At 40.3% G+C, this 19,749-nt stretch overlaps 2 protein-coding genes across 4 annotated transcripts in view; both read left to right on the forward strand.

Moving 5' to 3' along the window:
• The window catches only part of ZNF286A (zinc finger protein 286A), a 78,645-nt gene extending 72,568 nt beyond the window's left edge, over nucleotides 1-6,077 (forward strand). Inside the window, exon 7 of the mRNA XM_049110242.1 lies at nucleotides 5,690-6,077. The gene's annotated coding sequence lies outside the window, so the exon portion shown is untranslated. The remainder of the gene's footprint in view (nucleotides 1-5,689) is intronic.
• Nucleotides 6,078-15,436: 9,359 nt separating this feature from the next.
• Nucleotides 15,437-19,749, forward strand: part of ZNF624 (zinc finger protein 624) — a 40,585-nt gene continuing 36,272 nt past the window's right edge. For all 3 annotated transcript variants that reach the window (XR_004815698.1, XR_004815699.1, XM_025428277.2), the window contains exon 1: nucleotides 15,437-15,534. The gene's annotated coding sequence lies outside the window, so the exon portion shown is untranslated. The remainder of the gene's footprint in view (nucleotides 15,535-19,749) is intronic.

A 19,749-nucleotide genomic window follows, 5' to 3' on the forward strand; every position in this document is an offset into this window, starting at 1 on the left:
TACCTTCTTAGAAATGGGACTAAATGACTTGTATGCTCCCTTCCAAATGAGGGATTTTCTGTTTGCATGAATCTCCCTATTGATACTATATGTATTTTTCTTCCCAATAAGCTATGTAATGGATAGTATTGTATTGTTATAATATACTTGATGTTTAGGAATCAATGGCATTCAGGAATGTGGCCATTGGGAAGGACAGAAGTTAATGGACCCTACACCAGGGAATCTATACCTAGAAATCAGGAACCTTGTCTCTCTGGGTAAGAATAGTTTCTTTTCTGTGACTCTTCATCTTTCTCCTGGACCAAATGGAGCTTAGGGTCCTGGGCTTTGTGATTTCTTATGGATCCTTTATGGAATAATTCTACCCCCCATTTCCAAGTAAAAACTCTGTTCTTCATAGAGTGAAAAATTTAGATTTTCAGTGGCTTACCTTGAAAGTCATACCTGAGAATAATCTCAAGACTTAGGACTATCTCTACTAAAATCTCTTGTAGGATATTTCCATTCTGCCCTTTTGGGGAGTAGGGGGGGTTGACCTATATTCATTCTGTGACACAGTGTATTTCACTGTGTTCACTAGGGAACATAGTACTCCCCAGATACTTTTGTAATGAAATGGAACTCCTTATACTGGCCACACCTTCCAAAAGATTGATGACCTCACTGAATTCTGGAATGCCTTTTTGTTACCAACATGGTCAAGTCCCATTTCCTTTTTTCCTGAACAAGGCTTGCAGTTTCCAAACCAGACATGATTTTCTAGTTGGAGGTAGGAAAAGAACCTTGGATGGTGGTGAGACAGATTTCAAGAAGCCTCTATCCAGGTAAAAAGATGAGAACCAGGATGTTAAGGTTCATTGCAAGTGACACCCTCACTTAGTGTTTAAAAAATCGTCTTTTGGAGAAAAAAAAATATTTTTATTATTTTTTTATTTTTTGAAAAAAAAAATTTAAGTTAACTCTTGTCATAGCTGTTTCACAGGGAGAGGATCCATCTTTTGATCTTCAATATTCTTTACTTGTCTGTATCTCATTTCATCCCATGCTGCTTTTTCTGGGTCTTTTATTCCTAGGAGAAACCTCAGTCTGATCCTATTCTGGCTATACTTTCCTTTCTGTATTCATACATGCATATAAATTTGGTGGGGTTTTTAAAAAATCTTTTTCTATTTGATGTGACTTTTCTAGTTATTTTTTGAATTTTTCTTTTAGGGGTGCCTAAATCAGTTAAATGTCTGATTTATCTGACATCAGACAATGGCTCAATCAGTTAAATGTCTACCTTTAGCTTAAGTCATAATCCCAGGGTCCTGGGATTGAGCCCCATGTCAGACTCCCTGCTTAGCAGAGTCTACTTTCTGCTAACCCTCTGTCCTCTGCCCACTAGTGCATGCTCTATCTCAAATAAATAAAATCTTTTTAAAAAATAAAAACTTTTGGGGGATCCCTGGGTGGCTCAGCGGTTTCACGCCTGCCTTTGGCCCAGGGCGCAATCCTGGAGTCCCGGGATTGGGTCTTGCGTTGGGCTCCCGGCATGGAGCCTGCTTCTCCCTCTGCCTGTGTCTCTGCCTCTCTCTCTCTCTCTCTCTCTCTCTCTCTATCATAAATAAATAAAAATAAATTAAAAAAAATAAAACCTTTTTAGTGTCAGGCTTCATAAGCTTATAATTTGTATCTACATTTCTGGATGTTGAGCTCCTATTCATCGTCCTGGCGTGTATTTTAATTTTTCCTTGCAACTGTTCTAAAACTCCTCTGTCTTAAAAGTCATGACTTTTCAACCAAGAGCCATTGAGCTTTACTCCTTCAAGTTTTTACCAACCTTGACTACTGTGTTTCATTTTCCCTTCTCTTTTTAATTACTTTTATCTGATTATACAAATGCAAATAATTTTTTTAAAGATTTTATTTATTCATGAGAGACACAGAGTGAGGCAGAGACATAGGCAGAGAGAGAAGCAGGCTCCATACAGGGAGCCCAATGTGGGACTCCATCCTGGATCCCAGGATCACTCCCTGGGCCAAAGGTATATGCTCAACCACTGAGCCACCCAGGTGTCCCCACAAATAAATTTTTTAAAAATATTTATTATTTATTTATTTTTTATTTACTTATTTATTTATGATAGACATAGAGAGAGAGAGAGGCAGAGACGCAGGCAGAGGGAGAAGCAGGCTCCATGCCGGGAGCCTGACGTGGGACTCGATCCTGGGACTCCAGGATCATGCCCTGGGTCAAAGGCAGGCACTAAACTGCTGAGCCACCCAGGGATCCCCAATAAAATTTTTTTAAAGATTTTATTTATTTATTCATGAGAGACACACAGAGAGAGAGGCAGAGACACAGGCAGAGGGAGAAGCAGACTCCATGCAGGGAGCCTGACGTGGGACTGATCCCAGGTCTCCAGGATCACACCCCAGGTTGCAGGTGGCGCTAAACCGCTGCGCCACGGGGGCTGCCCCCCACAAATAAATTTTTAACTCATTGAAAAATCCTCAGCTCAGCAATAACTACTTTGATAATATATAGTGTATATATTTTTGTACTTTTTTTCTATGCACAAAAGCATGGATGATACATATCTTATATACAGAGATATAGGAATAAATTTCTATTTAATAAAAGGTGATATAAAGTATGGGAGCACACCTTTAATTTTTGAAATTTGTAGGTTTTTTTCACTTTATATAACACAATTTCGTGAGTGACTAAATATTTTTCTATTTTTTTAAGTCATTACAATTTCATACATACTATAATTTAGTTCTCCAGTTGTTGGATATTTACATTATATATGCATTCTTGAAACACTTTACTAGTCTTGCTCATTTCCTCCTTTTAAGTGTTTTTCCTTTCTATTTTTTCCTCTTCCCAGCCCTTTCTTACATGTGGCTCCCAAGCCCACTGGCCACTCACTCTGTCCTAATAATAGTATTAATAAATATTCAGATAGCATTTTTTTTTAGAGAGAGAGAGAGAGAATGTGCATGGTAGGGAGGGGAGAGGCAAAGGGATAGGGAGGGAAAGAATCTTAAGCAGGTCCACATGGAGCCTGATATGGGGTTCAATCTCATGACCCTGAGATCATGACTGAAGATGAAATCAAGAGTAGTATGCTTAACCCTCTGAGCCACCCAGGCTCCCCCAGATAGCATTTTATATACTATTAACTATTTTAATTCTCATAGCAACTCTCTTACAGCATGTCATTTTATTGACAAAAAAAAAAAAATTGTGCCACAAAAGATTTAACTTGCCAGATAAAGCCAGAGATGAGATTTAAACACAGATAATAGATAATTTGGACCTAGAGTTCATACTTGTAACAGCCACATCACACTGCCTTCCTAAAGACACTTACTAAGCTCATCTATTCAGTGAGTTTTAATTGGCCTTTCTGTGTTGAGGACACCAGAGTCCAGTTCTTTTCTCTTTGCCTCAATGACACTCTCTATTAAGCACCTCCATTTCATTTCTCACTATTCCTTCAAACTCAAAATATTTAAACATGGTTTTATTAAACATATCCTCTTCCTTTCATTTGTTCTCCTTCCTTCCCAGAGAAAGAAAGCAGGAGACACATGGCTTCAACCTCAGTTTCCCCTTTTGTCAGAGGTAACACTTTTGTTTCATTCCTCAAAGCTAGAGGAAACCATGGCACTCTTTTTTTAAAAGATTTTATCTACTTTTTTTGACACAGAGCACAAGCAGGGGAAGCAGCAGGCAGAGGGACAGGAGGAAGCAGGCTCCCCATTGAGCGAGGAGCCAGCTGCAGGCTGGAGCCAGATGTGGGGCTCTATCCCAGGATCCCAGGATGACGACCTGAGGCAAAGGCAGACGCTCAGCCACTGAGCCACGAGGTGCCCCCTATGGCAGCTTTTACCTCATTCCATTCTTGCCTGAATTTACTCTGTTCATTAACCTCTTTGTATTTTCCTTAACCATGTTTCTTGGATTCCGCCTTACTTTTATCTCTAGGCTTTCCTTTTTTTTTTTCTTGCCTACCTTATTGCATCAGCTCTTTATGGGTCTCACTCTCACTGGTTGTGGTGCTGCCTTACTCCAGTCTGGCACACATCACATCATATTGTTTCCTTGCCCAGGAATTGTCCTTGCCTAATTTTAAAGGCCCTTCTACTGTAATCTGTATTAGTTTTCTCTATTCACTTGTATCTTTAAAAAAAAAAAAAGATTATATTTATTTATTCATGAGAGGCACAGAGAGAGAGAGAGAGAGGCAGAGACACAGGCAGAGGGAGAAGCAGGCTCCATGGAGGGAGCCCGACTCAGTCCCAGGTCTCCAGGATCATGCCCTGGGCCGCAGGCAGCGCTAAACCGCTGAGCTGCCCAGGCCCTGTATCTTTTATCTCAAGTGCCTCACTCTCCAAATTTTCTCATACTTTCCTTGAAGTTTCTACATCCCGAGCCGCTGGTCAGTTCTTCCTTCTCCTACTAGAAATGGGGGCCTTCATAGCATCCAGACTGTGGAGTAAGAGGTGCTTCACCAAATACTCATTTGGAAGGTGTAAGTTGGTTTATACCCCTAGCCCCTGTTCTTTCAGCCATTTCTTTCCCATAATATATCATTAACTTATACTTTCAGCTTCTGCTGCTGCTTTGTCTTCACTGCCTTCATTTACTGCTTTTGCACAAGCCCTTCCCTCAGACTGCTTTCTCAGAATGCTCATTTTTCTTCAAACTTTTTCTATCTCTACTGCTACTCATATTAAGTGCCAAGCAGGAACATATTTCCAGGCATTTTGTTCCTTCTGCCTGCAGCACTCTTTCCCACCAATATATTCTTGTTGGCTTCCTCACTTCCTCTGGGTCTCTGCTTCAGGGTTACCTTCTCAGGCCTCCCCTGATGATTTTGTTTCAAATTGCCAACTCTTAAGCCTCCCCACCACTCCATATTCTCTTCTCCTTCTTTATTTTTCTCCATAGTGCTTATCACCTTCTGCCATACTAGATATATTCTTGTTTGTACATTTGTTTTTGAACTCCCTTCACTAGAATGTAAGCTCATGAGAGCAAGATCTTTATTCATTTTGTTCATTGACCTATCCCTAACACTTAGACTGTCTGGCATATAGTGGGCACTCAATAAACAAATATTTGGTGAACGAATGAATCCTTTTAATGATCTCTCCTGTTAGGGGATGAGAGAAATGCTAGTCTTTCCCATCTTCTTTTTTTTAACCCGTATGTAGCTCTTCCATCTTTTTTGTTTTTCTCTCTTCTGTCATTTTCTTTATGACTCATATGTAGCCCTTCATGATGACAAATTTTTCCTGTAATCAAATACACACATATATATGTACATAAATATTCACATGTGGGGACAATGGTCATTGTTTTAAAGAAATGGAATTATATTTTATATACCTTCATATATTGCTTTTATCTTATTTTTTAAACCTTAAAATATCTAGTATAATATTTAGGTCTTTTAAAAATATTTTGTGGCTATATTATATTCCATGTGTAGGTGGATGTGGGAGAAAAGCTAATAAAATAAAAATTCATTGTGATGTTTCTATGCTTTAAACAGATGATTGGAAGTCATTTTAATAATAACTGTGTAGTAGAAAGCTGATCCTTTTCATTTTCATGATCATATTTACACTACAGCAGTTAACTTTCCCCTTTGCATTGGAAATAATCTGCTTTTTCCATCTCTTTCAGGCTGGAAGATCAACCCCCAAACTAAGCAACCTGTTCCTACAACAGATACTTGTGAAGAAGAAACTTGCTAGGGGACCATAATAGGAAGATTCATTAAAAATGACCCATGGAACTCTATTTTAAGAGAATCGCAGAAAAGAGATAACAGATAATTGAGACAAAATAGTTGAGAAAATTTAGGGATGCTGGGTGGCTCAGCAGGTGAGCCTCTGCCTTCTGCCCAGGGTGTGATCTTGGGGTCAGGGGGTCAAGTCCCCCACTGGGCTCCCTGTATGGAGCCTGCTTCTCCCTCTGCCTTTGTCTCTGCCTCTCTCTGTGTCTCTAATGAATGAATGAATGAATGAATAAATAAATAAATAAATAAATAAATAAATAAATGTTTTAAAAATAGTTGAGAAAATTTAAATGGAAGAATAATCACCCATGGAAAAAAATACTCTCACTGGAGAAAGTTACTTCTTGTTGAAGTCTATTCTCTCTCAGGAACAGAGAATTCTTTTTTTTTTTTTAAAGACTTTTTTTTTTTTTTTTTATGTTAGTCACACAGAGAGAGAGAGAGAGAGGCAGAGACACAGGCAGAGGGAGAAGCAGGCTCCATGCACCGGGATCCTGACGTGGGATTCGATCCCCGGTCTCCAGGATCGCGCCCTGGGCCAAAGGCAGGCGCTAAACCGCTGCGCCACCCAGGGATCCCAGGAACAGAGAATTGTTACAGAAGACAGTCATCACAAAAGCGATCTATGTGGACAAAGTTGTAAAGAAAACTCTAAGCTAATTATTCAATCAGGAATCTACTTGGGCAAGACAATTTTCAAGACTACTAAAGGTAGCAGAGATATGGAACAGGCCTAGACTTAAAATAGATAATTAATGGTAAAGAGGAATCTTAAAAATATAATACATGTGGAATTAGTTTTAGGTTATCACTTACTCAACACCAGAGAATGCATACTAAAGAGAAACCATATGAATGTGATAAAAGTGGGAAAGTTGTCAGTCAACCAGCATACCTTAATCAATATAAGAAAACCCTATAAATGTAATGAATGTGGGGAAACCGTCACTGTTTCTTCAACAGTAATTGCATATCAGCAAATTCATGCTGAAAACAACCCTTATCAGTACACTGCGGAAAAGCCTTCAGCTGATGTGCATACCTTACCCAACATCTGAGAATTGATAATGGAGAGAAACCTTATATACCTCATGAATGTGTTAAAGCCTTCAGTCAAACCTCAAAACTTATCAAGCATCAAAGAATTCACATTGGAGAGAAGCCCTACAAAAGTAGTGATTGTGGAAAAACTTTCAATAATAATTCATACCTTACTGTGCATGTGGACCCATTCTGAAGAAAGGCCATTATAAATGTAGTGAATGTGGGAAAGCATTCAGGAGTATCCCAGATTTTACAATACATCAGAGAATTCATACTGGAGAGAAACCCAATAGATGTAACAATGTGGGAAAGTCTTCAGGAGTAACTCAAACCTTGCTCTGCATGTTAGAGTGCACACTGGAGAGAAACTCTATGAATGTAATGAATATGGTAAGTCATTTTGTTGTACAGAAAACTTAATAGAACATCAGAGAATCCATACAAAGGAGAAGCCATATAAATGTAATGAATGTGGGAGAGCCTTTAGAAATAAATCAAGACTTACTGTACGTCAAAGAATTCATACTAGAGAAAAACCATATAAATGCAGTGGATGTGGAAACGCTTTCTTGTATTCCTCATCTCTTATTATTCATAATCAAATTCATACAGAAGAGAAACCATAAGGCTAAAATGAATGCAAGGAATCATTCAGGCTGGAAACGCTTTCTTGTATTCCTCATCTCTTATTATTCATAATCAAATTCATACAGAAGAGAAACCATAAGGCTAAAATGAATGCAAGGAATCATTCAGGCTAAAATCATACCTAATTTTTCACCACAGAATTTGTACTGGGAGAAACCATACACACCAATGTACTGAATGTAAGAAAGCATTCACTCAAATGGTAAGTCTCACAGAACATGCGAAAGTTCACACTGGATTGAAACCATGTAAATGAACCTATTGTGGGAAATCTTTCAGGAGTAATTGTACATCAGAAGACCCATAATGAAGAAAAACCATAAATATAATGAATGTAGGAAATCTCTCACTAACATGTCTCAGCTCAGTCTGCATAAATTATCTCATACCAGTGAGAAACCTTACAAATGTAATAAATGTGATAGTCTTCCCTGCTAATTCAGGCCTCAATGCCCATCAAATAATACAAATGCAGGGATCCCTGGGTGGCGCAGCAGTTTGGCGCCTGCCTTTGGCCCAGGGTGCGATCCTGGAGACCTGGGATCGAATCCCACGTCGGGCTCCCGGTGCATGGAGCCTGCTTCTCCCTCTGCCTGTGTCTCTGCCTCTCTCTCTCTCTCTCTCTCTGTGACTATCATAAATAAATAAAAATTTAAAAAAAATAATACAAATGCAGGAGAAACCACTTATATGTAATGACTATGGGAAGTGCATTCAGCCAAATGATATAGAATATCAGAGAATTCAAACAAGAGACACCCCACAAATGTGATGAATGTGGAAAGGCCTTCAGAAGAGGTTCTTACCTTGCTGTGCATTTGAGAACACAGTGAAGAGAAGGAATATCAGGAAAGTTTTATCAGTGTATTACAGCTTATGTTTGTTGGAGAGTTCATATCAGTGAGAAGCCATATGCATGAAAGGAATGTGGGAACACCTTCAGGAGTAATTCTGACTTTACATTATAGAGTACATACTAGAGGAAAATCTTATAAATGAATGTGAAAAAGCTTTCAGATGTAGCTCAAGCCTTACCATATATCAGCAAACATAGCAAAGAGTATGAATGTAAAGAATACAAGATGTCATACAATGTCCGTTCCCAGAGAATACATGCTAACATATATTCTGTACATTTAATTACCATGGGAAGGTAAATCTTCAGTAATTATTTACAACTCATATTCATCAAAAAAAAAATTCTGGAGATGGGGCACCTGGGTGGCTCAGTGGTTGAGCATCAGCCTTTGGCTCAGGTCATGATCCTGGGGTCCTGGGGTCAAGTCCCATATAGGGAGCCTGCCTCTCCCTCTGCCTATGTCTCTGCTTCTCTCTCTGTATCTCTCATAAATAAAATCTTTTTTAAAAATTCTGGAGAGTGAAACTTACAACTATAACAAAGATGGGAAATTAATTATATATCCAGTTTTATGGCTTACCAGAAATTTTAGAGTTAATAGATTAACCAGGGATCCCTGGGTGGCACAGTGGTTTAGTGCCTGCCTTTGGCCCAGGGAGCGATCCTGGAGACCCTGGATCGAATCCCACGTCAGGCTCCCGGTGCATGGAACCTGCTTCTCCCTCTGCCTGTGTCTCTGCCTCTCTCTCTCTCACTGTGTGCCTATCATAAAAAAAAAAAAAGAATTAAAAAAAATGCATTAACCATAATTGACATGGGATTTTTTTCCTAATATCATTCTTTAGATTTTCACTGAATACCAAAAATGTTTCGGAAATCAATTTTTTAGTACAACAAATGTAGCAGAGTGAACTGTGGAAGTAAGTATTCAACTTCAAAATTGAGAATTAAAATAAAAGTCTTTGGTTCATCAATCTCTTAAAGAATTACATTAATTTGAAAAATAAAAACTAGTAGATAATCTAACATATAGAAAGAAAATAAAATGCAAAATTTTAAAAAATTAATTTTATCTTCTAAAATCTATATAATTATATTGCTAGATTCTAAGGAAGATAGAAAAAAGAAACCCAACCACCCTAATAATCACTTTATTTTTTTAAGATTTTATTTATTCATGGGAGACATGGAGAGAGAGGCAGAGACACAGGCAGAGGGAGGAGAAGCAGGCCCCATGCAAGGAACTGATATGGGACTTGATCCTGGAAATCTGGGATCACGCCCTGAGCCAAAGGCGGATTCTCAACCACTGAGCCACCAGGTGTCCCCTAATATCACTTTGTAATTTTTGTTTATTCCAAGTCTTTATAAAAATTAAAATAGCCTTGTGTTTTATTGTAGAAATAACATTCTTATTGTAATAAGTGTAAAAATAGAGAAAAATGTTAAGTAAACAATCTAAATCTTGCCACCTAGAAACAAGAGATATAACATGTTTATTCTGGGCCATATATATATGTTTTAATCTCATTATACAGATGGGGAGGCACCTGACTGGCTCCATGCTCAAGCAGGAGCATCTGCTTCCCCCTCTCCTTCTGCCCCTCCCGACTCATGCTCTCTCTTTCTCAAATAAATAACATCTTTTAAAAAAAAAAAAACAGTGATATCTAAAATAGCTTTCAAGCAAAAATTAAAAAGTCAAAATAATGTCTACTCTGAGGAAGATAAAGACTGGACAAAGCACTAAGTCTAAAGATTTTTTCATATTCTTCCATCTAGAACAAAAGCTCAATACATGAAGATAAATTTATGAAATATATAGACACATTTGAAGATGAAAACTTGTATTTCATTTTCAAAATGTTTATAATGTGGGATCCCTGGGTGGCGCAGCGGTTTGGCGCCTGCCTTTGGCCCAGGGCGCGATCCTGGAGACCCGGGATCGAATCCCATGTCGGGCTCTCGGTGCATGGAGCCTGCTTCTCCCTCTGCCTGTGTCTCTGCCTCTCTCTCTCTCTCTCTCTCTGTATGACTATCATAAATAAATAAAAAAAATTTTAAAATGTTTATATTGTGTGTACTGTTTTAAAAAGAAGATTCATTTAAAATCATCTTCAGTATTGCCTTCTTTAAACTCTTAGATCCATATTAAGACAATACTTGAACATCATGGTAATGCTGCACACAGATTATTTTTGTTAAAAAAAAAAGATTTTTTTTGTTACATTATGCCTAAATGCAGCTGCAGTTTGCATTAGGCCAAGAGCTAATGTAACTTAAAATGATCTCATTCTAACCTTATATGAAAATATGGAATTCTTAGAGATTATTTTTTATTATATTCAAGAGTTCTGTTCATTTAAGTTCAAGAACAACAAGGCTGAGTAAGAAAACAATCTGTAAATAAAAATAATTTTTTTTAAATTCCAATTTCAGTCAAAGTAAAGATTTTTAAAAATAATTTTTCAGGGGGCACCAGGGTGGCTCAGTGGTTGACTATCTGCCTTTGGCTCAGGTTGTGATCCCAGTATCCTGGAATTGAGTCCCACATCTGGCTCCCCTCAGGGAGCCTTCTCCCTCTGCCTATGTGTCTGCCTCTCTGTGCCTGTCATGAGTAAATAAAATCTTTAAAAAATAATAATAAAATAAAACTTTCAGAGGTACCTGGGTGGCTCAGTCAGTTAAGTATCTGCCTTCAGCTCAGGTCATGATCCCAGGTTCCTGAGATTGAGCCCCGCATTGGGTTCCTTGCTCAGCGGGGAGCCTACTTCTCTGTCTCCTCCCCCATCGTGCTCTCTCTCGTTCTCTCTCAAAAGCTTTTGAATAAATAAATACTTTTTTTTCTAACTCTCTTACTCCTGAAATCCTGGTGCTATATGAAAGAGTTAGAAACAAGTCATTGGATATGCATAAAGAATGTTGGACATGGTATATATACATGTATGTCATTAACAAAAGTAAAGAAATACTCTAAAAAAGAATGGTAGCTAAGGATTGCCACATTACTTTTTCCAATGAGTTCTGTTAGAACACAAAAGGAATTTCTATGATGTTTTTAATGCTGGTAACAATCATGTGGAAATAATTTCCAGAATTGTAAAGTCTTAAATGTACAGTACAGTACTTTTTAAAGTGTACCTTTGAAAATTTTACATTGTACATTTAAAGGTAATGCAATTTTTTTTTCAATGTTTAAAGGTAGACTTTAAAAAGTACTGATATCATAGAACCATCTTTTTTAAGTTGTCAAAAATTCCATTTGGGGGAACATTAAGATGATGACCAGGTTGCTTTTCTATAGCTCTGATTAAGTGAAATATTCTTAAGAATATGCTGGGGTTGGGGTACCTGGCTGGCTCAGTGGTTGAGTGTCTTCCTTCAGCTCAGGTCATGATTCTGGAGTTCTGGGATCTCCCGGAACCACGCAACCACATTGGGCTCCCTGCATGGGGCCTGCTTCTCCCTCTGCCTGTGTCTCTGTCTCTCTCTCTGTATCTCTCATGAATAAATAAATAAAATCTTAAGAAAAAAATATGCTGGGTTTATGATGACACCATCACTCAATAAAGGTGGTGAAATACTTATGAAAATGAAACCTGATAATTCACTACTTTTTGAATACCTAATTTTGAGCTAATGCAGAAATTTCTTTTTCCTATGGAACTAGGATGAAGAAAACTGACTTTCAAGTATAACTGATTTGTATGGCACAAAAAAAGTATGTATTTTTCTACAGAATCCAGGGGGGGAAAATGCATCCCCATGGCCTGATACATTCCACCATGAAAATCTAATGCCTATCAATGTATTTTTCTCATTCCGATGTACCTTTAAGTTGCAGTACAAGGGTAGAAACATGATGGGAAGAATTTTCATTGCATTGTCACAGATTAAATTCAAATTCTGGGTTTACAGTTACTTTCATCACTTGAAAAATTTTGTTTCAGCTCCTTCTGGCCTCCACAGTTTCTTTTCTTTTTAAAGATTTCACTTATTTATTTATGAGAGACACAGGCAGAGACATAGGCAGAGGGAGAAGCAGGCCAGGAGCCTGATGTGGGACTCGATCCCAAGATCATGACCCAAGCCAAAGGCAGATGCTCAACCACTGAGCCACCCAGGTGCCCCTGGCCTCCACAGTTTTTTAAGAGAAGTCTGCTGTCATTCGAATTGTTTTTCTGCTGATGGTCTGTTGTCCTTTTCCTTTTGCTGCTTCCAGGATTCTTTTTCATCTTTAGTTTTCAGGAGTTTGATTATCATCTTAGACTGCACATCTTCGTGTTTATCCTAGTTAGCATTTTCTTAGCTTCTTGAATGTGAAGATTTATGTCTTTAGTCAAATTTGGAGACACTTTGAGGACTATGATACTCTAGATTTTCAACTGAATCTTGTGTTTTAGCAGACCTTCCCTGACACCACTCTGGTGGTGTGTTTTGGTTGGAGAAAGACAGGCTTCCTCAGAGCTTGCGTTTTGTCTTTCTTTCTTTCTTTCTTTCTTTTTTTTTTTTTTTTTTTTTTTTTTTTTTTTGCCCATTAGCATATTGGGTTGCCAGCTCCTCCAGCACCCAGGTTGGGGTATATGAGGCAAAACAAAAATGAAGAAAACTTATAACTGTGTCTTTCCTCAGGTTGCAAGATCCCTAGCTGGGCTGCTTTCTGTCTAACCTTAATATGCCTTCTCAATTTGTATTACATATATAACATCAAGAGCTTTTAGCTGTAATTAGTGGGAGATACAGAAAGAAGTGTGCCTTTTCCATCTCACCCCACTATCATTTATGACAATATCTTGGTGGGTATAAATTTCTGGGCTGACAGGTTTTTTTTTCTTTCAGTACTTTAAAAGTGCTCCATTGTCCTCTGGCTTTCTTTCTTTCTTTTTTTGATAAATTATCTTTGAACGCAATAAACAGATATCTTTGTTCCTCTAGCTGTTTTTAAGATTTTCCTTTATTACTGATTTGTAGCAACATGATTGTGATGTGCCTTGGTGTAATTTTCTTTATGTGTTTTCTTTGAATTTCACTGAGCTTTTTAGATCTGTGGATTTATAATTTTCATCAAATTTGGAAGTATTGGGGCAGCTCGGGTGGTTCAGCAGTTTAGCGCCACCTTCAGTCCAGGGCTTGATCCTGGAGACCCGGGATCGAATCCCACGTCAGGCTCCCTGCATAGAGCCTGCTTCTCCCTCTGCCTGTGTCTCTGCCTCTCTCTCTCTCTCCTTTCATGTGTGTCTCATGAATAAATAAAATAAAATCTTTTTAAAAATTGGAAGTATTTAGTTATTTCCTCAAATATTTTTCTACTTCCTCACTCTCTCCCCTCCTTCTAGGATTTTAGCTACACATAATTAGGCTACTTCATATTGTTCCATAACTCACTGTTGCTCTGTTCAGTCATTCTTTTTTTCTCCCTGTTTTTCATTTCGAACAGTTTTTATTTCTGCATCTTTGAATACATGATTCTTTTGCAGTGTTGAATCTGCTCTTAATCTAATCTAGTGGGGTGGGGTTCCTTTTGTTGTTTCAGATATATTTGTTATCTCTAGTAGTTTGAAACCCAACATATTATTTTCCTTTCATAGTTCAGGAGTCACTGGGTTATGTAATACTTTCTCCTTTAAAGGTATCCACTGGCTCTTTATAATCCCAAGAGCCCAGTTTGACAATGCTCAGTTTCACTGAGCTTTCCTCCCAAATCATACAAAGAGAGTCTGCAGAGGAACAGTGTGAACAAGGTAGGAAGACTTGGAGTTTGCCAAGGAGATGGTAGAAGATGGTGATGACAGCTTCCTTGAGCTCAGCGGCTGGAGAGAGGTGGGATGAGTGAGGACTGGCTCTTTATCTTTCCTCCTTGGGGTCCCCTGCCCAGGAAACTGGCCCTTTTCTGTATGTGTCTCACAGACTATGTACGTGCAGGAGGTGAGGGGTGCAGGGAGCCAGCCACCCCTACCTTCACACCAAGACCCTTCTCCAGCCAATGACAAAGCACACGGTGGGCAAGAGTGTGGGCAGGTCGCCTCCCCATAGCGGGGTCCTGGCTAGTGGTAGCCACAGGTAGGGGGCTCACTCAATGTGGGTCTCATACACAATTACAGCAGCAGACAATCCAAGGCACACAGAGTAGGAGTGGGTTAGGGAGGAAATGGTTTCATTGAGGGGAAACTGCCCTAGAGCCCTTACAGAGTCTGTTTCACTATGGAAAGTATGGTCTGGATATTAAAACCTGGAATTAAAAAATAATAATAATAATAATAATAAAATAAATTTAAAATAAATAAATAAATATCAGGGAATTGAGGCAAAGGAAAATATGCTTTATAATATGTAATAAGATAATAAATATCAATATAAACAACATATTAAAATATCAGTATAAATTAATATAAATATTAATTATGTTTTAATCTGGATGAGCTGAGGGAAGAAACTTCTAGTTCAAAACCCCAGAGATTGGGACGCCTGGGTGGCTCAGTGGTTGGGCATCTGCCTTTGGCCTAGGGCATGATCCTGAGTCATGGGATCGAGTCCCGCGTCGGGTTCCCTGCGTGGGGCCTGCTTCTCCCTCTGCCCATGTCTCTGCGTGTGTCTCTCACTAATAAATAAATGAAGTCTTAAAAAAAAAAAAAAAAAACAACCAGAGATTATCATGAAAGCATTATTGATTTTTCAGTCAAGAACTTGAAAGACCCGCATAAGTGTGCACACGCTCTAACCAGGTCTACTGGCATCCGAGACTTTAGATAATTTACAGACAGCCTGTATCTTCTGTCAATGACTTTATTTATGTACTCACACTGAAATGTTCAGTGTCAAGGGATAGTGTCATCCTTCTTTGCGCTGCTCCTACCTCATGCTAGTGCTTGATATATAAATGTTGCCTCTCCATACAAGTTTGTCAACTTGATTGGATTTTTTAGGTCGCCCAAATTGTCGATAAACACAGCCAATTCCCTCTTAAATGCAGACAAAAAGGGAGAAAAAAAGAAGAAATGAAAAAGGAAAAAAAAAAAAAAAACTCCGCGCTGAGGATTCTGGGCGCTGTAGTTCGGCCGCCCCGGCTGCGCAGGCGCACTGGCTTGCCTGGAGGCCAGCCCCGCCAAGCCGGCGCCATCGCTGGAAGCGTTCCCGCCCTGCTCTGCGAGTGCCCTCAGTTGTCCTCAGTTCGGCAGCCAGGTACTCGTGGCCCCCGGCGCCAGGCCCCGGTTCCCCGCCGCCCCTCCCACGGCGCTGGGCTCCTGGCGGCGTCCGGGGCGTGGCCGTTCCCTGCAGCGCCTCGGCCCCCGAGCCGACACGCCCACCCGAGAGGCGACTGGGGCTGGGCCTCCTGCCTGGCCGGCGGCGGGGTCTCGCCCTGGCCTGGCTCCCGGGCGGTCGGCGCGCTCGGCGGCGGCGCGGCGCTGGGGTCGGGGAGCCTCGGGAGCGGGGCCCCCGCCTAGGAGGGGTCGACCAGCGCCGGCTGGCCCCTGGCCTGCCTCTTCCCGGTCCCGCGCCTGGGATGGAGGGAGGGGGGTGCCCCGGTGCGCACTTAGGGGAAGGGGGCGAGGCTGGAGGGAGGAGAGTCCGTCCCGGCGTCTGAACCGGCAGGGATGGCTTCACACTTGGTGACCCGACAGGTGGATGAGCGCCTGTCCTTCGGTAACGCAGGCAGCTTTTTTGTTTCCCCCCTGCCTCTTTTTATAGCATGTCAGAGAATCACTTTTAAATCGCTCGTCTCCCCTGGACGGAATAATGGCATCATTGCTGTCATTGGGAGATGCCGGACGGGTCCAGGGCGTTGAAGTTCTCAGCAAGAACGTGGACCCCTTTCATTATTTTACAACCACAAAGCTGGCTTAGGATCCACCCACAAGTGAAATTTCTCAAGTCTTGGGAAGACGGGGTTGGGGGGGGGAGGGTAGGGGAGAGTCACACTATCCAGAAAAAAAAAAAAAAAAAGTATCTCGGAAATTACGACTTTGGAGAAGTGTTGGCCTGTAGAAAGATACCTGCATAATGTTAGAGGTGGAATGAGAAAACAGTGTGGTAAGCGTCGTTTGCTAATAGCTTGTGTTCAAGTGATTTGCCGATGGATGTATTTCCAAAGTAGCCAAACCAAAGTTAGAACCTGGGGATGCGGACAGCCACTGCGGAATTTATTCCTACACCAAACTCCTATGTATACATAGATCCTTCTACTTGTCTACTTGGAAAATGCAGAAAAGTAGAAGAAAGTGTAAACATCACAGACCCAGGTCTCAGAGATCATAGTGGAGTTTTGGCTTATTCACTTTTTTTTTTCTTTTTCTTCATGCATTATTCTTACATAGTTGAGATCAAGCTGAATATTTTAAATAGCGTTGGTTATTCTGATTATACAATTTTAAAAGATGTTTATTGCAGTTTGGTGTTAAACATATTTGGCTAGCATTATCTATATAGCATATTGCCAGGGAGGAGTTTATTAATCTTTACAAATTTATTTTAAGATTTTATTTATTTATTATGAGAGATACAGAGACAGAGGCAGAGGGAGAAGCAGGCTCCTTATGGGGAGCCCGATGCAGGACTCAATCCCAGGACACTGGGACCATGGCCTGAGCCAAAGGCAGATGCTGAGCTACCCAGGTGCCCCAATCTTTGCAAATTTAAAAAGAAATGATAACTCAGGTCATTCTTAATTCATTTTAAAGATGCAGAAAGTGACTACTATAGTTCTTTGAAACTGAAAATGTCTTGGGGATCCTTGGGTGGCTCAGCGGTGTGGCACCTGCCTTCCGCCCAGGGCATATCCTGCAGTTCCGGGATTGAGTCCCATGTTGGGTTCATTGCATGAAGCCTGCTTCTCCCTCTGCCTGTGTATCTGCCTCTCTCTCTCTGTGTGTGTATGTCTCTCATGAATGAATGAATAAAATCTTTTTTTAAAAAAAATGTCTTAAGTCAGTCTTTGTAGGTCCACTTTTGTGTTTTGGGAAAAAATGGTTTTATTTATTATTTCTCTTAGCCTATTTTTCTTTCTGCCTTGTAAAACTGGATTTCTTGACTTGAGGTTGAGTATGGGTTGGTTGGAGGTGGAAGTCAATCTTCAAACTCCCTGAAATACTATGCAACATCATATACATGTGCATTATTCTGTGGACAAGGTCAAATTCTGAAATAGATCTGTAACTCCCAAAGTTAAGATCTACAGGTGTTGATGTGCAGTCATTGTTACTGTTTGTTAGAATAGTTTGTTTTTCTTCCTTTTGTTTTTTGGGTTTTTTTTTTTTTTTTTTTTTTTAAGAGAGAGGGAGAGTGGGGGAGGAACCATGGAATGGGGTAAGGAACACAGAGAGAGAGGAAGAGAGAACCTCAAGCGGACTCCCCACGAAGTATAGTCTCATGACCCTGAGACCATTGACCTGAGCCAAAATCAAGAGTCACATACTTAATGGACTGAGCCACACAGGCTCCCCAGAAGTTTCAATTACTGTTTTAAACTGTGTTGGAATTTGCCACAAGTGTTGTTTCTTTCTTTCTTTTTTTTTTTTTTTTAAGATTTTATCTATTTATTTGAGAGAGAGCATAAGCAGGGGGAGAGGAAGAGGCAGACATGGGGCTGGATCCCAGGACCCTGGGATCACCAACTGAACTAAAGGCAGATGCTGAACCTACTGAGCCACCCAAGTGCCTCACAGATGTTTCTAAACTGAAGCAAAGAGTGGTTTAAGAAGTACCAGGCTTGGGACACCTGAGTGGGTCAGTGGTTGAGCATTTGCCTTCAGCTCAGGGCGTGATCCTGGAGTTCCGGGATCGAGTCCCACATCGGGCTCCCTGCATGGAGCCTGCTTCTCTCTCTGCCTGTGTCTCTGCCTCTCTCTCTCTGTGTCTCTCATGAATGAATGAAATAAAATCTTTAAAAAAGAAAAAAAGGAAATACCAGGCTTGAAGCAGAAACTCAGCTAAGGGAACTAGTAATAGGGCCAGCTTTGCCCGGGCTCTAGAATCGCCTTGGTGAAACATTTCAATTGTATTTTCACATGTCAAAGGAAGACTCTTTAATGTGGGGTTTGGGAGGTAGCTTTAGAACAATATTTCTCAAGGTAAAAACTTTAGGTACTTGTTGACAATGTTGACAAAGGATTTCCTTTTTTTTTTAATTTTTTTTATTTTTGTATTCATGAGAGACACACACACACAGAGGCAGACACACACACAGAGGAAGAAGCAGGCTCCACACAGGGAGCCCGATGTGGGACTTGATGTGGGACTCGATCCCGGGACTCCAGGATCACACCCTGAGCGGAAGGCAAAGGCTCAACCGCTGAGCCACCCAGGCGTCCCCAAAGTATTTTCTTTTCTAAAAGCATGCCTAGGGGCACCTGGAAGGCTCAGTTGGTTAAGTGTCTGAGTCTTGATTTTGGCTCAGGTCATGATCTCAGGCTCGTGAGATCAAGCCTGGTATTGGCTCTATGCTTGGGCTCCTAGCCTACTTAAATTCTCTCTCTCCCTCTGCCCCTCGGTCTCCACCCCCCCCCCCCACTCTAGCATACTCTCTCCCTCTCTCTAAAAAAAAAAATAACAATAAAATAAAAATTTTAAAAAGCATGCTTAGTGAGCTTTTTGCATCCTCAAATATAATTAAGATACAGGAGTTTTCTAATTATATTTAGAAGTTTTCTGGTAGAAGAGTCATTTTCATTAGATCTGCAAAGGAATTCATGACCTAAAACAATGTAGAGAAACACTGGTAAAAAAGAAAGAAAGAAAGAAAGAAAGAAAGAAAGAAAGAAAGAAAGAAAGAAAGAAAGAAAGAAAGAGAGAGAAGAAAGAGAGAGAAGAAAGAAAGAAAGAAAGAAAGAAAGAAAGAAAGAAAGAAAGAAAAGAAAGAAAGAAAGAAAGAAAGAAAGAAAGAAAGAAACACTGGTTATTAGTAACTCTTGAGACTTCGGTATAAGAATCCTCTCAGATTTTTCATTCTTTATTCAAGTCTTCTCTTCGCAGTACACCATGTTTTCCTCCTTCAACTTCTTATTTCTTTCTCACCAAAAAAATCTTTTCATTGTGCATAGTGAAACCCCAGGGTCATGGAACAAATTACATGTGAGGGTCTCCTGATAGGGGGATAGGGGGAGCCACCAAATGTGGGGTGACCTGATCAGGTGGAGGCCAGCTGTGAGGGCCATGAAAGAATTCATCCAAGGTGGAACGAAGGAGATAGAAGTTTACTGAATGCATTGCAAAGGAGCCTGGGCAGGCAGGACAGCAAAGGGGAGACTGTCTGCCCCCCCGGGGGGGGGGGGTAATAGTTAATGGGGAATGTGAGGGGGGATGGGAATGTATGGAATGTTCCTTTACTGGTACCTGTATCCAGGTGTAAGTACCCCATTCATCAGCCATTATTTATGGATTTTTTGAAGTGGGCTATTGGGC

Source organism: Canis lupus, chromosome 5 (assembly GCF_003254725.2).
Source record: "Canis lupus dingo isolate Sandy chromosome 5, ASM325472v2, whole genome shotgun sequence".
Taxonomy (NCBI): domain Eukaryota; kingdom Metazoa; phylum Chordata; class Mammalia; order Carnivora; family Canidae; genus Canis; species Canis lupus.